The sequence below is a fragment of the Spermophilus citellus genome (genome assembly GCF_964194105.1).
Source record: "Spermophilus citellus genome assembly, chromosome: 3".
NCBI lineage: Eukaryota > Metazoa > Chordata > Mammalia > Rodentia > Sciuridae > Spermophilus > Spermophilus citellus.
The window spans coordinates 206,657,054-206,676,824 of NC_138184.1; positions in this window are offsets into that span (position 1 = coordinate 206,657,054).

The window sequence follows — 19,771 nt, forward strand, 5'->3', positions numbered from 1 at the left end:
ACATTTTATAATAAAGATAGAGACACAAGGATACAATATGTATTTTTCATTTTGTGCATAAATATTGAGTTTTTATGTATTGTTATACTTCTTTTGGAGTGTGGGGAGGGTTACCAGGGATTGAATTCAGGAGTACTTGACCACTGAGCCACATCCCCAGCCCTATTTTGTATTTTATTTAGAGACAGGATGTCACTGAGTTGCTTAGTGACTTGCTTTTCCTGAGGCTGGCTTTGAACTGGCAATCCTTCTGCCTCAGCCTCCTGAGCCATTGGGATTACAGGCATGTACCACCATGTCCAGCTTCATGTATGATATACTTTAATCTCTTAGTGAACTGGAAATATCTATGCTCTTATTTCTTTCCAGTATCATCCAGCTATATCTTCATTCATACAGTTATTATATAGTATAAAGTATTCACAAATGCAAACTTAAATATGAATATTTATTAGTAACATGGGTTTGTAGACTATATATTGCATAATATGCATTTTGATGGTATCTAGGGACTTTCTAATATAAATACATAGCTATTCAAGAAAATAAGGAAAGTAATGTTTATTCTCAAAAGGAAAACAGTTTATTCAGTTTGGTTTTAAATAATTACTATATAGCTTATCCTCCCATCCACCCAAAAGGGACTATGGTCAGCCCCTTTAGTAAAAGTTCAGTGGGGAGTAATCAACAGGTCATATGCTAGGCAAGTTATATTATCATGAATGTAACTTTGAAAATCTGGGAAAATGGCCACTCAGGGAACTGTGGGTGACCCGCCTGATTATGGTGTGTCTTCCTTGCTGACATTTCAACTTTACTATTTTTGTTTTTGTTGAAACAGTGTCCTGCTGTAATTACCCAGGCTGGTTCCAAAACTCATGGGTTCCACCTCAGCCTCCCAGTAGCTGGGACTACATGTACATCTCATCAGGTCTTGTTTGAACCTACCTTTTATAAATTTTAGTAAAACTTTTCAATTTTTAGTTGCATTTTTATCATTATTAAAATGAAATGTTTAGCAACATAGACATTTCCAGTTTATCAGTCAACTTTCAGGAAAAAATGTTACATTTTGAATGACTTGAAATCTGTTATCTTTATAGTACAGTGAATTTTTATTTTTATTTTTTATTTTTTTGCAGTGCTGAAGATTGAACTCAAGGCCTCATACATTATAGGCTAGTGCTCTAATATTAAGCTACATCCCCAGCCAGTGAATATTTTGTCTTTTTAAAATTTGCACTATATATTATTTCATGCCTCATATTCTGATACATGTCCAATAATATTCTTTGCCTATTAAAATGAATGTACATTGTCTTTGAAGTATACTAAGACTATTGATTATTTTAAAAGACTTTTGGGTATTAACCATCATTTTATGTTTTTCTTCTTTTATTACATTGTCAGAATGGTATCATAAACTAACTATAAGAGCTTTGTTATAGGTTTATACAGAAAAGAAGGTATGTTTGTCTTAGTTAATTTTCTGTTGCTATAACTGAATAACTGAATATTACAGGCTGAGTAATTTGTAAAGAAAAGAAATGTATTCCTTATAGTTCTGGAGGTTGGCAAGTCCAAAGTCAAGGGACCACATCTGATGAGAGTATTATTGCTGGTGGGACTCTCTGCAGAGTCCCAAGGCAGTGCAAGGCGTCACATGGGAAGACAGAGCAGGTTAGCCAAAGAAAGCTTGCTTTGATAACAAAACCACTCCCTCAATAACTCACTTACCCAGTGATCCACAAACTACTGTCAACATATAACTTAAGTATTAAGTTTGCAACACACAAAATTTGGGGACACATTCAAACCACATGAATGCTATTCGTATTATTTCATAAGGACAACTTAACAATTTGCATCTCCTCTTACCTGTTTTTTGTTTTGTTTTATCTTTTGCCTTTCATGCTTGTGACTACAATTAAATTTTAAAACTTAAAATTGCCAAGTACTTTTTGAAGGTCCTGTAATAAGGATTCTTACATCAGCCATGAGATGAGATGAAGTCACCCATAAAGTTATGCAACTTTAAAAAATGAAAGCACAAATAGTTTTTTTGTCAAGATATTTGATATTTATGATGACCTAAAATGTTACATGATCTAAAGTACTCTCAGTAAGAATGAAATATAGAATTATGTTATACATCGACTTAGAGTCACTTCACTTATTACTGTTTTATTCCTAACAATGTCTATTATAAGGCAGGGTTTGACGTGAGTTCTGCCATCATTAACATGAGGAAGCTAAAGTTTCCTTTTCTGCTTCAAAACCACAAGTCGTGGAATCCAGTCTTCTTCCCCTTGTAACAGCATTTCTACCATGTCAAATTCATCTAAAAAATTGTTTTAATATATAAGGAACTTGGGATATATACTATATACATATAAGGTATAAATTTTAGTGAAGTTAATTGAACACACGAATCCTGTTTTTAATTCCCCTTTCCTGTTACTGGATACTTTTAAACATAAACTCCTAAGGTTATTATAGTTCTTTGAAGAGGCAGTTTCTTTTTTTTTAATTTTCTCTCTTTTATTTTCTCCCATTCCTTCCCCCAGGATGAACCCAGGGCCTCAAGCACACTAAGTGTAGGCTCTGCCCGAGCCACACCCTCCCCATCTCTGAAGCAGTTTCATTTTTGGTTAGTGCCCAGGTGGAACCATGGGTTGGTTCCTAGAGTTGAAACTTCTCACAACCCTGATTTTCCCTCTATGCTACTTCCTGCTTGCTTTTACTTTAGTTCTGCACATTGAATGAATATCTTTAAAATGTCTCGTTTCAACTCACATATTCAGGAGTTCCTTTAAGTTTCCTCTTTCTTCAAATTCATATATTTCTAAAACCATCTCTGTTTTGTTTTGTTTACTTCTGACCATATCGACTCCCAGAGCTAAAAGCTCTTATAGTACATATTAGGTGTAGCCAGACTCCTCAACCCCAAGGCTCAATACAATCCTTTGACACTGAGCAGCCAGGAAGCAGTGAGAGGATATGATCAGTGAGTATTCAGGAATGCAAACCTGGACTTCAAGAGACTACAAGAAAAATAGTTATCCTAAGAAATTTCATGAAATAAGGAATTTCATGTGAGGACTGAGAATGGAGCTTAGTGGTAGAGTACTTGCCTAGTATGTACAAGGCCATGAGTTTAATCCCCAGCAGCACAAATAATAATAATAATAATATAAAGAATTCCATGGAGAGCCTTCTAAAGCTACCAACTCTTCGTGCATTTCCCCGTCCTGCATCTTGGGTACTTCTTTATACATGGGTTGCTGAGTTACCCATTTAACCCAAAGGGAGGAAAATTTTTTCTTTAAATTAATCTGGGGTAAACTTAAATTTTCAAAAGGAATTGAAATAGGAATTTTAAGACAAAGCATATAGAAATGGGCATGCAGGATGCAAACATATCCCGATAACTAAAATCTAGCCATAATGTAGCTTACCTGGTACTAATGAGAATCTGTCTCAGATTATTCTAAATCAGCAATTCTCTAAATGGGGTGATTTTGCCCACTGAAGACATTTGATAATATCTGTAAACACTATTGGTTATCACAGCTGTTGGGGTGGTGATACAGGAAAGAGATCACAAAGACCAGGGATCGCACAGGACAGCTGCCCACAAAAAAAAAAAAAAAAAAAAAAAAAAAATCTGGCCCCAAATTTCAATAGCACTAAGGTCAAGAATTTTGGTTTAAGGAGATGTATGAGAAGAAATAGTTTCATTCAGGATGCTTAACCTTCAAGCCAAAAGTCCATTGAATTAATACTCTTATATACTAGCTCTACAAAAGCAGGATCAATCTTAAAATTTGTTCTAATTCAATAGAGCCATATCTGTTTGGCCTGACAACCAAATTTTGTTTCCTGCCTGTAGGAATTCCAACTCACTAATAAATTTTCTTTTTCCTGTCGCGCACGTGTGTGTGTGTGTGTGTGTGTGTGTGTGTGTGTGTGTGTGTTGGTGGTGGTGTTGTTGTTATTGATTGAAACTAGGGTTTTGTATGTGCAATGTATATCTCTAGCCTCACACTGATAATTTTTTAACAAAGAGCAAATAAATCCTATACCTAATCAATGATTAACACTTAATTAACTTAGGGACCTGGGTTTCTCTCCTTTCCCAGTTCTCTTTGATTATGAAAGTGCTCCTAAGAGAACAACCCCACAGATTTTCATCACTGGTTTTAAGATATCACTGTGAAATTTCCTTAAAGAGGTCACTAACAAGTTGGCATAGTAGTGCATGCCTATAATCCCAGTGACTCAGGAGGCAGAAGCAAGAGAATCAAAAGTTTGAGGTCAGCCCCAGCAACTTAAAGAGATCCTATTTCAAAATAAAAAATAATAGGGGCTGGGGATAGCTCAGCAGTAGAGCAACCCTGGGTTCAAATCCCCAACCCCTGCAAAAAGAAAAAAATATGTCACAAAAAAAGTATTTATTTAGCATATACTGAATGCCTCACATTCCATATGGCACTATACAAAAATTTTTTTAATTACCATCTTCACTAGTTTTGTTGTTATTAGTTTGTTTTTTACAGTGCAAGGGATCAAATTCACTAATTTTACATGAATATTTTGTCCTCTGTTTATATTGGGGGTCCTTGCAAGGAGCAAGAATATGAAATTTGAAATATGCCATTGTTGAAGGGACCAGTAGAGTAAGGTAAGGGGGCTAGGGAGAGAGGAAGGAGTGGGGAAGGAGGGGGAAGAAGGGGTATTGGGGAACAAAATTGACCAAATTATGTTATGTACATGTACAAAGATGTCATAGTGAATCCAACTATTATGTGCATTATAATTCACCAACAAAAAAATCAGTTTAAAAAAGACATATGCTATTGTTGGGGCTCAGGAAACAATACCCAAACTCTAAATTATAATGACTTTGAACTAAAGGAGTAACATCAAGGTATTTCTCTGAACTTCCTCCTACCCCCGCCCCCTATGCTGGTCTCTGAATCCTCGTTCTTTCCCAAAGTGCAGAGGGGGGCTTCTTCTGAGGTTCCATTCCCATAGGAATGCAAGTGTTATGAAATCTCACTCACCAGGAAAGGTTAACCACTGAGAAATAGGAAAGTTGAGGTTTCCACACCAAGGACCTTCTGCCAGCCAGAGTTCTCATCTATTCTTTTGAGGGCAGCTCTGAGAGATCACTGAGAGACTGCATCTACTAATAGGACAACCTTCATTTGTGTGCTTCCTCCCTTCACTCTTGCTATTATTGCTTGTCATTGCTACCCTCCAGGATACCCCAAACCCTCCCTATCCAAGCCTCTATTCCTCTTTGTAGCTTGAGACCAAGACTTTGGACTCTACCATCTGGCTCTTCTGAGGAGCTCATAGTTTGTGTAAGACTCTTGGGCCGTGAATTTTCTGGGTACTTATTAATTTATTATGTCTTTTTCATCCACTAATCTGTCTCTTGTCTGTTTGAAATTGCCTGATGGGTTAATTTATCCTTTGCAAACTTGCTTTTTGGTTTCTTTACCTTTGCCTGGCATTCTAAACCTTAAAGAAAAGCCACACCTACATGATTAAAATATCACCTCTAATGTCAGCTATTCTAAGATAAAACAGGAAGCACAATGGTGTGTTCTTCACCTTTCCATCATTGTGCCAAAAACAACTGGGGAAATTAACTTAAAAGAAAGAAAAGAGACCTGTTCTACCCGCTGGAGGACCAGACCCCTACAGCTCCCAAGCCAGCAGGTCTGGGGGCACACCCGGGAATCTGTGTGCTCCCCAGGGCGCCGCCCAGGCTTACAGAACCTGGGCTCCAGTCCCTGTCCCCGAAGCCATCCCCGAAGGACCCAGATCCCAGACAAACAGCTGTGACTCAGCACTAATCCATCCGGCTGAAACAACTGGTCAGCCCTTCTCATCCTACGGAGGTAAATGCCTACCGAGCCTTCATAGGTAGTGGCCACAGGTTTGAAACGGGGCTTGGGAGAGACAGTAAGGACCCACCCGTTGCATTGGTCGCCTGGCAAAGGGAAACGAACTGTCGCCATTTGCAAGAGATACCACCATGACAGAGAACTGACGTCACCAGACTGCAGCGGAGGAGATAACTTCATTGAAACCTGCGGCTACAGGTGTGTAATCCCCTAGCCTTCCCTCTCCACACATCGGGGAAACCTTAAGGGCCCCTCCCAGCTCTCCCGTAAGGGCCCCTCCCAGCTCTCCCGTGAGCACGATAGCCAGACCAAGGGAATCAGAGGTTGCGCGGGACCTGCGGCGCGGAACTACCGCTCCCACCAGTGCTGATAGCTGAGGTCTCTTGCACCAGCTACTGGAGGCGTGGCTACCGGAGGGCAAGTAAAATTCGCTGAGGATTCTCAGCCCCAAGCTCTACAAACTTAGGGTCTGAGGGAAAGGCAAACTGGAAGAGTGTGCCCAGTCGTTCATGAAAACAGGGCTCCCGGGAGCAGCAGACCTGGCGTGTAGCCAGTATTGTGGTGAGCGGCACCTGTGAGAGGGGCCTGGCTAGAGGAAAACTGGGAAGTGACTAGACACAAGAGGAGGCCCTAGGCACTCAGGATTGGAGACTCGCCAAGTCTGGGAGGAGCTGCTGCACAGTGATTGGTTCCCGCGTATTGACAGGAGAAACTTGGCCTGGTGGGCACAGCGCCACCTACTGGAAGAGAAGTTAATCAAACTCTAAGACTGCATTTATTAGTTTTTTTTTCTTTTTTTCTTTTCTCTCTCTTTTTTTTTTATTTGGGTTTTTCTTTCATTTTCATTTTTCTTTCTTGTTGTTTTTTAAATTTTTTTACAATATTTTTTAAATTTTTTTCCTTCTAATTTTAATTTTAATTTTTTTATTATTTTTTAAAAAAGTTTTTTTCTTTTTTTATTTCCTATTTTTTTCTTCATTTGTCTTTACATTTATTTTCAATTATCTTATAACCCCTTCCTTGAATTCTATCTGCTTACTCTCAGTCTCTTTAGTGACTTCTTCCCTTCCCTTCTAATACCTTTCCTCCCAAGCATCTAATAAATTTATAGGAGTAAACAGTAACTCAGCAGTCAAACAGAACAAGAAGTAACATGAGCAGCTTCAAAAAGCAAGGAAGAAAGGAGTACAAACAATGCAGGACAGCCTAAATATTCAGGAGGACCTAGAGTCATCAGAAAAATGGTCATATAAAGAACTCAAGGAACACCTTAGACAGATGGAATGGAACCTTAAAGAGGATACAAGACAGCAAATTCAAGCAGCGAAAGAACACATTGAGAATGAATTACATAAACAGATAAAAGAAGAAGTTAAGCATCTCTATCAGGAGATAGAGATTATAAAAAATAATCAAACAATAATTTTAGAAATGAAGGAAACAATAAACCAAATTAAAAACTCAATTGAGAGTATCACTAACAGAGTGGAGCAAGTAGAAGCAAGAACGTCAGATAATGAAGACAAAATATATCATCTTGAAAAGAGTCTAGCCAACTCAGAAAGGCTGGTAAAAAATCACGAGAAAAACATCCAAGAGTTATGGGATAACATAAAAAAACCAAACTTACGAGTCATCGGGATAGAAGAAGGTACAGAGATTCAAACCAAGGGAATGAGTAACCTGCTGAATGAAATAATTACAGAAAACTTTCCAGAAATAAAAAAGGAAACAGATATACAAATTGAAGATGCATACAGGACACCGAGCACACAAAATCACAGTAGACCAACGCCAAGACACATTGTTATGAAGATATCCAATATACAGAACAAAGAGAAAATATTAAAAGCTACAAGAGAAAGGAGACAGATTACATACAGGGTTAAACCAATAAGGTTAACAACAGATTTTTCATCACAGACACTGAAAGCAAGAAGGTCACGGAACAATGTATTTCAAACACTGAAAGACAATGGATGCCAACCAAGAATTCTGTATCCAGCAAAATTAAGCTTCAGGTATGACAATGAAATAAAAATCTTTCATGATAAACAAAAGTTAAAAGAATTTGCAGCCAGAAAACCAGCATTGCAAAGCATTTTGAGCAAAACACTACACGAGGAAGAAATGAAAAACAATAACCAAAACCATCAGTAGGAAGTGCCCCGGTAAAGACAGAGGGCGAGGGGAAAGATAATCATGGAGAAACAAACTAAATTTTTTTTTAAAAAAGGATAAATAATCAAACATGGATGGAAGTACAAACCATATATCAATAATAACTCTGAATGTTAATGGCTTAAACTCTCCAATAAAGCGACATAGGCTGGTGTCATGGATTAAAAAAACAAATCCAACAATATGCTGCCTCCAGGAGACACATCTGATTGGAAAAGACATACACAGGCTCAAGGTGAAAGGATGGGAAAAAATATACCACGCACACGGTCCTCATAAGCAAGCAGGGGTGGCCATCCTCATATCGAATAAAATCGACTTCAAGACTAAGTTAATCAAAAGGGATAAAGAAGGACATTATATACTGTTAAAAGGAACCATTCACCAACAAGACATAACAATTATCAATATTTATGCACCAATTAATGGTGCTGCGACATTCATAAAACAAATTCTCCTCAAGTTCAAGAATCAAATAGACCACAACACAATAATTATGGGTGACTTCAACACACCTCTCTCACCATTGGACAGATCCTCCAAACAAAAGTTGAATAAAGAAACTAGAGAACTCAATATCACAATCAATAACCTAGACTTAACTGACATATATAGAATATATCAACCATCATCAAATGGATATGCTTTTCTCTCAGCAGCACATGGATCCTTCTCAAAAATAGACCATATATTATGCCATAGGGCAACCCTCAGTAAATATAAAGGGGTGGAGATAATACCTTGCATTTTATCTGATCATAATGGAAGGAAACTGGAAATCAATGATAAAAGAAGGAAGGAAACATCCTACATCACATGGAAAATGAACAATATGTTACTGAATGATCAATGGGTTACAGAAGACATAAAGGAGGAAATCAAAAAATTCTTAGAGATAAATGAAAATACAGACACAACATATCGGAATCTATGGGACACAATGAAAGCAGTTTTAAGAGGAAAATTCATCGCCTGGTGGTCATTCCTCAAAAAAAGAAAAAAAACCAACAAATAAATGAGATCACACTTCAGCTCAAAGCCCTAGAAAAGGAAGAGCAAAACAACAGCAAATGTAGCAGAAGGCAAGAAATAATTAAAATCAGAGCGGAAATCAATGAAATTGAAACAAAAGAAACTATTGAAAAAATTAACAAAACTAAAAGTTGGTTCTTCGAAAAAATGAATAAGATCGACAGGCCTTTAGCCATGCTAACGAAGAGAAGAAGAGAGAGAACTCAAATTACTAACATACAGGATGAAAAAGGCAATATCACAACAGATGCTACAGAAATACAGAAGACATTTAGAAATTATTTTGAAAACGTATATTCCAATAAAATAGAAGATAGTGAAGACATCGATAAATTTCTTAAGTCATATGATTTGCCCAGACTGAGTCAGGAGGATACACACAATTTGAACAGACCAATATCAGTGGATGAAATTGAAGAAGCCATCAAAAGACTACCAACCAAGAAAAGCCCAGGACCGGATGGGTATACAGCGGAGTTTTACAAAACCTTTAAAGAAGAATTAATCCCAATACTTTTCAAGTTATTTCAGAAAATAGAAAAAGAGGGAGCTCTTCCAAATTCATTCTATGAAGCCAACATCACCCTGATTCCGAAACCAGACAAAGACACCTCAAAGAAAGAAAACTACAGACCAATATCTCTAATGAACCTAGATGCAAAAATCCTCAATAAAATTCTGGCGAATCGAATACAAAAACACATCAAAAAAATTGTGCACCATGATCAAGTAGGATTCATCCCTGGGATGCAAGGATGGTTCAATATACGGAAATCAATAAATGTTATTCACCATGTCAATAGACTTAAAGATAAGAACCATATGATCATCTCGATAGACGCAGAGAAAGCATTCGACAAAGTACAGCATCCCTTTATATTCAAAACATTAGAAAAACTAGGGATAACAGGAACTTACCTTGACATTGTAAAAGCTATCTATGCTAAGCCTCAGGCTAGCATCATTCTGAATGGACAAAAGTTAAAGGCATTCCCTCTAAAATCTGGAACAAGACAGGGATGCCCTCTATCACCACTTCTATTCAATATAGTTCTCGAAACACTGGCCAGAGCAATTAGACAGACGAAAGAAATTAAAGGCATAAAAATAGGAAAAGAAGAACTTAAATTATCACTATTTGCAGATGACATGATTCTATACCTAGAAGACCCAAAAGGGTCTACAAAGAAACTACTAGAACTAATAAATGAATTCAGCAAAGTGGCAGGATATAAAATCAACACGCATAAATCAAAGGCATTTCTGTATATCAGCAACAAAACTTCTGAAACGGAAATGAGGAAAAACACTCCATTCACAATATCCTCAAAAAAAAAATAAAATACTTGGGAATCAACCTAACAAAAGAGGTGAAAGATTTATACAATGAAAACTACAGAACCCTAAAGAGAGAAGTAGAAGAAGATCTTAAAAGATGGAAAAATGTACCCTGTTCATGGATAGGCAGAACTAACATCAACAAAATGGCGATATTACCAAAAGTTCTCTACAGGTTTAATGCGATGCCAATCAAAATCCCAATGGCATTTCTTGTAGAAATAGATAAAGCAATCATGAAATTCATATGGAAAAATAAAAGACCCAGAATAGCAAAAGCAATTCTAAACAGGAAGTGTGAATCAGGCGGTATAGCGATACCGGATTTCAAGCTATATTACAGAGCAATAGTGACAAAAACAGCATGGTACTGGTACCAAAACAGGCGGGTGGACCAATGGTATAGAATAGAGGACACAGAGACTAATCCACAAAGTTACAACTATCTTATATTTGATAAAGGGGCTAAAAACATGCAATGGAGGAAGGATAGCATCTTCAACAAATGGTGTTGGGAAAACTGGAAATCCATATGCAACAAAATGAAACTGAATCCCTTTCTCTCGCCATGCACAAAAGTTAACTCAAAATGGATCAAGGAGCTTGATATCAAATCAGAGACTCTGCGTCTGATAGAAGAAAAAGTTGGCTATAATCTACATACTGTGGGGTCAGGCTCCAAATTCCTCAATAGGACACCCATAGCGCAAGAGTTAATAACTAGAATCAACAAATGGGACTTACTTAAACTAAAAAGTTTTTTCTCAGCAAGAGAAACAATAAGAGAGGTAAATAGGGAGCCTACATCCTGGGAACAAATTTTTACTCCTCACACTTCAGATAGAGCCCTAATATCCAGAGTATACAAAGAACTCAAAAAATTAGACAATAAGATAACAAATAACCCAATCAACAAATGGTCCAAGGACCTGAACAGACACTTCGCAGAGGAGGATATACAATCAGTCAACAAGTACATGAAAAAATGCTCACCATCTCTAGCAGTCAGAGAAATGCAAATCAAAACCACCCTAAGATACCATCTCACTCCAGTAAGATTGGCAGCCACTATGAAGTCAAACAACAACAAGTGCTGGTGAGGATGTGGAGAAAAGGGTACACTTGTACATTGCTGGTGGGACGGCAAATTGGTGCGGCCAATTTGGAAAGCAGTTTGGAGATTCCTGGAAAATTGGGAATGGAACCACCATTTGACCCTGCTATTGCCCTTCTCGGACTATTCCCTGAAGACCTTAAAAGAGCATGCTACAGGGATACTGCCACATCGATGTTCATAGCAGCACAATTCACAATAGCTAGACTGTGGAACCAACCCAGATGCCCTTCAATAGATGAATGGATAAAAAAAATGTGGCATCTATACACAATGGAGTACTATGCAACAATAAAAAATGACAAAATCATAGAATTTGCAGGGAAATGGATGGCCCTAGAGCAGATTATGCTTAGTGAAGCTAGCCAATCCCTAAAAAACAAATACCAAATGTCTTCTTTGATATAATGAGAGCAACTATGAACAGAGCAGGGAGGAAGAGTAGGAAGAAAAGATTAACATTAAACAGAGACATGAGATGGGAGGGAAAGGGAGAGAAAAGGGAAATTGCATGGAAATGAAGGGAGACCCTCATTGCTATACAAAATTACATATAAGAGGTTGTGAGGGGAATGGAAAATAAACAAGGAGAGAAGTGAATTACAGTAGATGGGGTAGAGAGAGAAGTTGGGAGGGGAGGGGAGGGGGGATAGTAGGGGATAGGAAAGGTAGCAGAATACAACAATTACTAATAGGGCATTATGTAAAATTGTGGATGTGTAACCGATGTGATTCTGCAATCTGCATTTGGGGTAAAATTGGGGGTTCATAACCCACTTCAATCTAATGTATGAAATATGATATGTCAAGAGCTTTGTAATGTTGTGAACAACCAATTAAAAAAAAAGAAAGAAAAGATTATTTGGCTCATGGTTTCAGTCCATGCCTATAATCCCAGTGACTCAGGAGGCAGAAGCAGGAGAATCAAAAGTTTGAGGTCAGCTCCAGCAACTTAAAGAGATCCTATTTCAAAATAAAAAATAAAAGGGACTGGGGATAGCTCACAGTAGAGCAATCATGGGTTCAAATCCCCAACCCCCGCAAAAAGAAAAAAATGTCACTTGCCTCCTTTGGTCTGGGATGAGGTGAGTCAGAACATCATGGTGGGGAGCCTAGGGTGGAGCAAAACTGCTAACCTGATGGCAGCCAGGAAGGGGAGAGGGAGGAAGGAGAGAGGAGAGGTTGGGAGAGGGAGGGAGAAGCAGGGGGAGGAGGAAGGAGTGGGGAGAGAGTCATGTGGAAAGAAGACATACCCTTTAAGGGCACAATTCCAATGACCTGCTTCCTCCAATGAGGCCGAGCCCCTAAAATTTCTACCACCTCTAATAGCCCATTAAGTCTTTATTTTTTTAAAGAATATTTATTTTTTATTTGTAGTTGGATACAGTACCTTTATTTTATTTAATTATATGTGATGCTGAGGATAGAACCCAGGGCCTTGCCTGTGCTAGGAGAGTACTCTACTGCTGAGCCCCAGCCCCAGCCCCAGCCCCAGGCCCTCCATTAAGTTTTGAATCCCAAAATGCTTTAACCCATTCATGAGTTCAGAGTCTTAATGACCCAATCACATCCCAGAGGCCCCCCTCTGAATACTGATACATTAGGGAAAAAACCTTCCACAGTTTTGAGGTTCATTTAAGATCCAAAGTATAACCCTCAGTCATAAGGCTTCCTAATCAGCAATCTTCAGACATACAGAACCCAGAATATCTGGTGACCATCAGATAGCATCAGAACGTGTGTCAAAGAAATGGACCACTGCAGGATTAATGATTATTCTAGCACCCACCCATCTGTGGCTAAATAAGAACTTGCTTAAGTTTCCTACATAGGATCTGGGCTTGTGGTTGTTAACTAAAATGGTCTTCAGCATGGTAGTCCAGATATTTTCCAGTCAGCCAGCTCATCATAATAAAGTTCTTCCTCCACCACTACCTTGCCTCTTGACTAATTCGCTTCTGTCATGGGGTGAACATATAAAAACTCTGTGTGGTTTCATTCCAGCAAAACTTTGGAGCCCCCACACTGTAAAAATGTTGAGGACACTATTCATTATATCACTTATACTGTCTACCATGTTCCTGTTAAAGCTTTGTTTCAAGTTTGAATTTGGGGGAAGTTTAGGTCCTCTTTACTGAAAATGAGATTTCAACAACTTATTAGATTTCCTTTAAGCCATAGGTGCCAAAATTTCAATCCTATGAACAGTGTCCTTTTTCCTATCTGTATTTACATTTTACTTTCATTGAAAGCCTTTCAAATCCCACGTAATAAGACAGAAGCTTAAAAAAGAAGGAGAAATCAGAGGTAGGAAAAAAGTGTATGCAATTAAAAAACAAAGGCACAAATGTACATATAAAAATAACTGGAGAATATGACATGTCTGGTTTTTTTTTTCATTTGAATGCTAGAGCATGTTATAGAAGCCATAAATATCAATACCACAGAATTTTAAAACTATGAATTATAATAATCAGATAAATTTTGGAATAGGTGAGCCACAAAGGAAATATGTCAGGGAAGGAGGAAGATAAACAATGATAATAGTATGACTGTTGGACAAATGTGTGAAGATCAATGAGGAGCTCAGTGGAGATGAGAGGGTCACACTGAGTGAATCACATTTAAAGAGATGGTTAGATGATGCTAATTGAAGAGAACTTTTGATACTGCAGAAGAAAAATCCCAAAATCTTAAAGATGAAAATAAAACCTCTCCCATTTTAAAAATAAGAAACAAAGACTCCAAAACAGTTCATTTTTCCTCCACTACTTATCGGGTCTAGAATGTGGATTTCCTGCCTCTCAGCTCTGTCTGCTATACCACACGGCCTCTCAAGACCGTGTGGTATAGCAGATACCGTGTGGTATTGCTTTTGGCAAAAGAGCACTATTGATTTGTAAGCTAGGAAGTTTTAAGAAAGTAGCAGAGTGAGAGAGAAGCTGTGAAGAGATGGAAACACAGAAGACTCTCAACCAGTATTTTAATTTTCAAGGAGAAATTCATAACTGAGAGAAATTCTTTATCGAGAGGGGGAGAGAGTCTGCTGGCCAGAAAGCACTCCCAGTGCCCTGCAGTGTTATTGTCCTAGTTCCCACATTGCAAAAGGCAGGATAGCAATAAGAGGTCCCTGACTATCACAAATGTTATCTTTCTGGGAAGTATTATGAGTGTTCCACTTCAGTTATTCCTGTGCACTTTGAGCTCTGGCTCAGTAGATTAGAACACAGCTGGTCTCCACACCTTGACTCTTTCATGTTCAAAAGTCAGATTAGATATTAAAAATATGACTTCACATAAGGATAAACTAAAGAAGACGCAATGACTCCAATTTTTTTAACAAATGACTTTCTTCAGTAGCAATCTTTCCAGGGTATGGGTGTATACTTCTATATCATTGCCACTTTTCAAGAAATGAAAAACACTGAAAGATTCCTTTTTCCATATTTTGGAGAATGAGGGTTTTTTTAAATATTTATGTAGTTTTAGATGAACACACAGTATGTTTATTTATTTTTATGTGATGCTGAGGATTGAACCCAGTGCCTCACACATGTGAGGCAAGAGCTTTACCACTGAGCTACAGCCTTAGCCCCTGGAGAATGAGTTTCATGAATGAGCTTAAACAGTATGTACTTAATGATTATGTTTATCATGTGGTACAAAATGTTTCCAAGGAAGCATTCCATTTAATTGCACACTAAAAGAAAAATAGTGCCTGTTCTGAGAAATTAAATTTGACAACGTTATGAAGTTTTTATAGCAAAGCATTAAATGACTTATTCTTAGTTCAATAAAAATAAGATAATCTTGAAATACTAAGATCATTAAATAAGCTTAAGATACTATCTCATCTTAGTATTTACACAATTATATATCAACTCTTATTCAACATTTTATTCAACAATAAAGCAACTCTTGCTTTTATGAGGTAAATACATTTCATGTAAAGTATGGAGAATCCCTGAGCTATTTTTGGGTTTCTCTGGGTTCTGAGACTTATCTTTGTACACAAAACTATTCATACTTTAGCGCTGTCATTTTTTTCCAGATAGAATTTTGCAGATGAAACTTTAACATGCTTGAGTAGAAATGAACCATTGTTAACAGACTTCAGAAAACCCTCAAGATCTTATAGCAGGACTATTGTATTTCAGTTTGTGTGGGATGAGGCAGGGTAACAAAGTCAGGAGACTTATGGGGAGGTCTAAAAACCCGGTTCTGTCACAGTCATATGCTCCTGCATTGTTCTCCAAGGTCCCTTCTATTCTGTAATTGTAAGAAACTCAAATGAGTTTTACAAGGTGTCCCAAAGCAGAGTTCATTGTGGTGATGTGTCCTGTGAGGTGGAACCTCCCTTCTCAGCTGGCTTCTGGGACAGTTACTGATATACTTGTTAACACTGGCTTCCTAAAAGTATAGTTTACTTGTCAACAGTCCAAGTACTTTGGACTCTGCTTTGGTGAGCACAAGGTCACTTCCTTTTTGTTGTTGTTGTCTCATAGAAACTGTTGTGTGATAAGGTATGTGGGTTAAAAAGCCATATAAATAAGTACTTACTGAACACAAATCCTTGACCAACAACATATTGAATATAGATATAAATCAATGAGTCAATCAGGAATTTTCCAGTTTTCTATTTTTATGGACAAGACAGCTCTAGAAGGTGTCAGCCCTAAGGTGTTATTTGTTATATTTTACAGAAGCATGCATATTGTAAGAAATATTTACTGCATAAGTGTATAACTTCTGTACCAAGTACATTTGGTATTTAGCTTATGCAAATATGCATATTATTTAATGTATCTTTTCATTACTTATATAATTCTCCTCAATTTATGCTATCTTTTGAAATAATGCTTGCTTTTGAATAAAAATCCAACAGAAGGCATGTATCATTTTATTTTATTTTTAAAGAGACAGGGTCATGCTATGTTGCTCAGGCTGTCCCCAACTGCCAGGCTCAAGTGATCCTCCTGCCTCAACCTCCCAAATAGCTGTGAAAGTAGCTGCAGCTACAGGTATGTGCTATGAAGAGCTTATATGTCTTTTTTAGTCAGGGTTCTCCAGAGGAACAGAATCAACAGGAGATTACAAAAAGGGGATTTATTAGATTGGTTTACAGGATCAGAAGTTAGATAGTCTCATAATGGTCATCTGCAGGCTGCAGAGCCAGAAGAAATAGTAGCTGCTCATTGCAAGAAGATGGAACCTAAGAAGGAGGATCAATGATACAGCCCCAGTCCAAGGGCCTGGAAACTCCCTGGGGAGCCTGTGGCCAAAGACCACTTTAGAAGAGTGAAGGAGCTGGAGCCCAATGTCCTCAGACAATTGCAACAGTGATTGAAGCACCCTATTGAGAACAATCAAACTTGCAACTAAGTCAGCTTCCTCTTTCTTCCACCTTTTGTTCCACTAGGCCCCAGCCTATTGGACTCTGCTGCCTGGCATTCAGGACAGGTTTCCTACTCCAATTTGCTGTCCCACAGGTCAATCATTTCTGGAAGTACCCTCAATTCTCTAATCTCAATCACCTCTCAATCCAACCAAGATGACAATCCAGATTAACCATCATAGAACCATTTTATCAGACACACGTTGCATGTCACTAAGAAAATGCCGAGCGAAAATAAGTGTTGCTTGAATTTTTACATGTGAACAAAAAAATAATGGATAAAAGCTGTTATTTATGTAATGTAAGAATATGGAATGTTTTAATTTATTTACACTCTTATGCATTTTCCAGTGGTCTAACAAAAAAAATCTTATGCACACATATTTATATATGTATGCATATATGCATATATACCTGTGTGTACAAATATATATTTGTATCCATAGGTATATTGGGGGGTTTGAACATCATACGAGCCTGTGTCTCGGTTTCAGAAAGATTGTGTGCCATTATTCCTATAAGAAGTCAGTTATCAGAAGCCCAGAAATATTAAACAATTTATTGAAAAATATATAATCAGAAAATGACAGGTGGGACCAAAACTAAGATACTAATCTTGTGTTTTTCGTGTAAAAGTGAAAATGACAGAATTTTAGGACCACCCTTTTCTCCAGCAGAATATATATGTGTTACCTATCTTATTATGTTAAATCTCTGGAATTCCAGAACTTGAAATAAACTGTGCAATCTAGAAATATACGTATGTTTGTTTGTGTGCATGTGCATCTTGACTGTCCTTAATCAATTCGAAAGTTTTGCCTTCCTCTTTTATTTATTTATTTATTTATTGGGGGGAGGGGGTATATCTAAGTGTCTATATAGTAAAGCCCATATATTAGACCCTCAATATTAAGTTCAGATTTTATTCCTCAATTAAAGAAGATTTATTTTATTCAAAAAATCCAAATATATGTAATTATAAACAAATACAAATATATATCCACTTATAAATAAATATATAAATGTTAAATATTTAATAGTATAATGTGTTTCTTTGTTACAAAACTGTTTCACAAACTCCTTTAATAATCTGCTAGTTATGAAACCTCCCCCTTAGCAAAGAAAAATACAAATATACATATATAAAGAGAAAAGTGTAAAAATTTTCTGGAGGATCACAGATTCCCCAAAGCTCATTCATTTAAATCCTCCGTATGACTCTAAGCATAGACTGCAACTTCTATCAGAATACCTGGAATGTTTATATGAAATATTATTCCCAATCTTGCCACAGGAGGGAGAGTCAGAGGGAGGCTTGGGGCAGAAGAATCTGTCTCTTTATCAAGATAGTCCTTCCTCACCTTCCAAACTAATGAAATGCAAAACAAATAAGGAAATCACAGGACCTAAGTATCTACAGAACTCCTATTAAGAATGCTAAGTAAGAACTAGGCACAGTAGCACATGCCAGTAATCTCAGCATCTCAAGAGGCTGAGGCAGGAGGATCACAAGTTCAAGACTACCCTCAGCAATTTAGCAAGGCCCTAAGCAACTGTGTGAGGCCTATCTCAAAATAAATAATAAATAAAGGGGGCAAGCTATGTGATTCAGCATGCCTAACTTCAATCTCCAGTAGCTGCCCCCCACCAAAAAAAAAAAAAAAAAAAGAATAGCAAAACTAAAGTGATAGAAAATATCCAGTACTAGGCCTAGAAATTGGGAATCTGAGTGGGACTTTGACAGGTAGAGAAAAATAGAAGAGGATGCCCAGCTAAGGAAGGGGCAGAGATGCACAAATGGAAACATAGGCAAAGTAGCTATATGTCCGAAAAACAACTTTGGCTGTGAACTAGAAAAAAAATTAAATAAAGACAGCTTGAAGGACTCAACAAATTATGAGAAAGGCTACTGAATTGCATATATAAATCATGAGGCCAAAAGTGGAGATGCCAGGCTCTGGCTTGTGTAGTGTTAGACTTACACAAGTGACTTACAACTATGTAGTTTCTCATTGTAGAGTAGAATGTGATCCCATGAACAAATATGGAAACAGTACGTACCTGGAAAAGATAGGAGTACATGAGAACTTCAAAAGCTATTCTGGAACTATGTTAGCCATACAAGAGGCCTTACAAATGGTCTCTTCCTATTTCCTATTTTAAAATTAAATGCTTTGGAGTTCATCAAATTTTTGTTGATCATTATGTAAGGTAATTTTTTTCAGGGGATCTGGGGGTCAAACCCCAGGGCCTTACACATGCTAGGCAAGTGCTATACCACTGATCTAAACTCCATTTGGTTAGTAATTCTAGGAAGTGAGATAACAGGTCAATATGATACTTATTTCCTCATTTTGTGATTGAGATGACAAATGATGTAATTTGCCTCTAGGTCACACACTGGCTGAAGGCAGCTCCAGATTATTTCTAAAATTGCACAAAGCTGAACCCAGATAGACAGCCGGTCAGAATGTGTGCTTTATTCTATGTATCCACATGCAGACTTTGCCCAGATAGTACACGTGTAGCTACATGTGAGAAAAGATATTTGGACAGCAATAACAGCCTGAAGCCTAGCACCTGACACCTGAATCAGATAAACACTGCATTAGCCATTTGGAAACACTGAATTTTGAGTAGTAAAATACTACTGAAAGGAGTAGTATTTTACAGCAGCAGAAGTGTTTTCAGAACATGTAAAATCAATGAGTCAAATTACTTGGGCTAAATGAAACATAGCTAGACTTTAGAAATGACATTCAATCATGAAGCATGATAGTAATTCCAGATGAA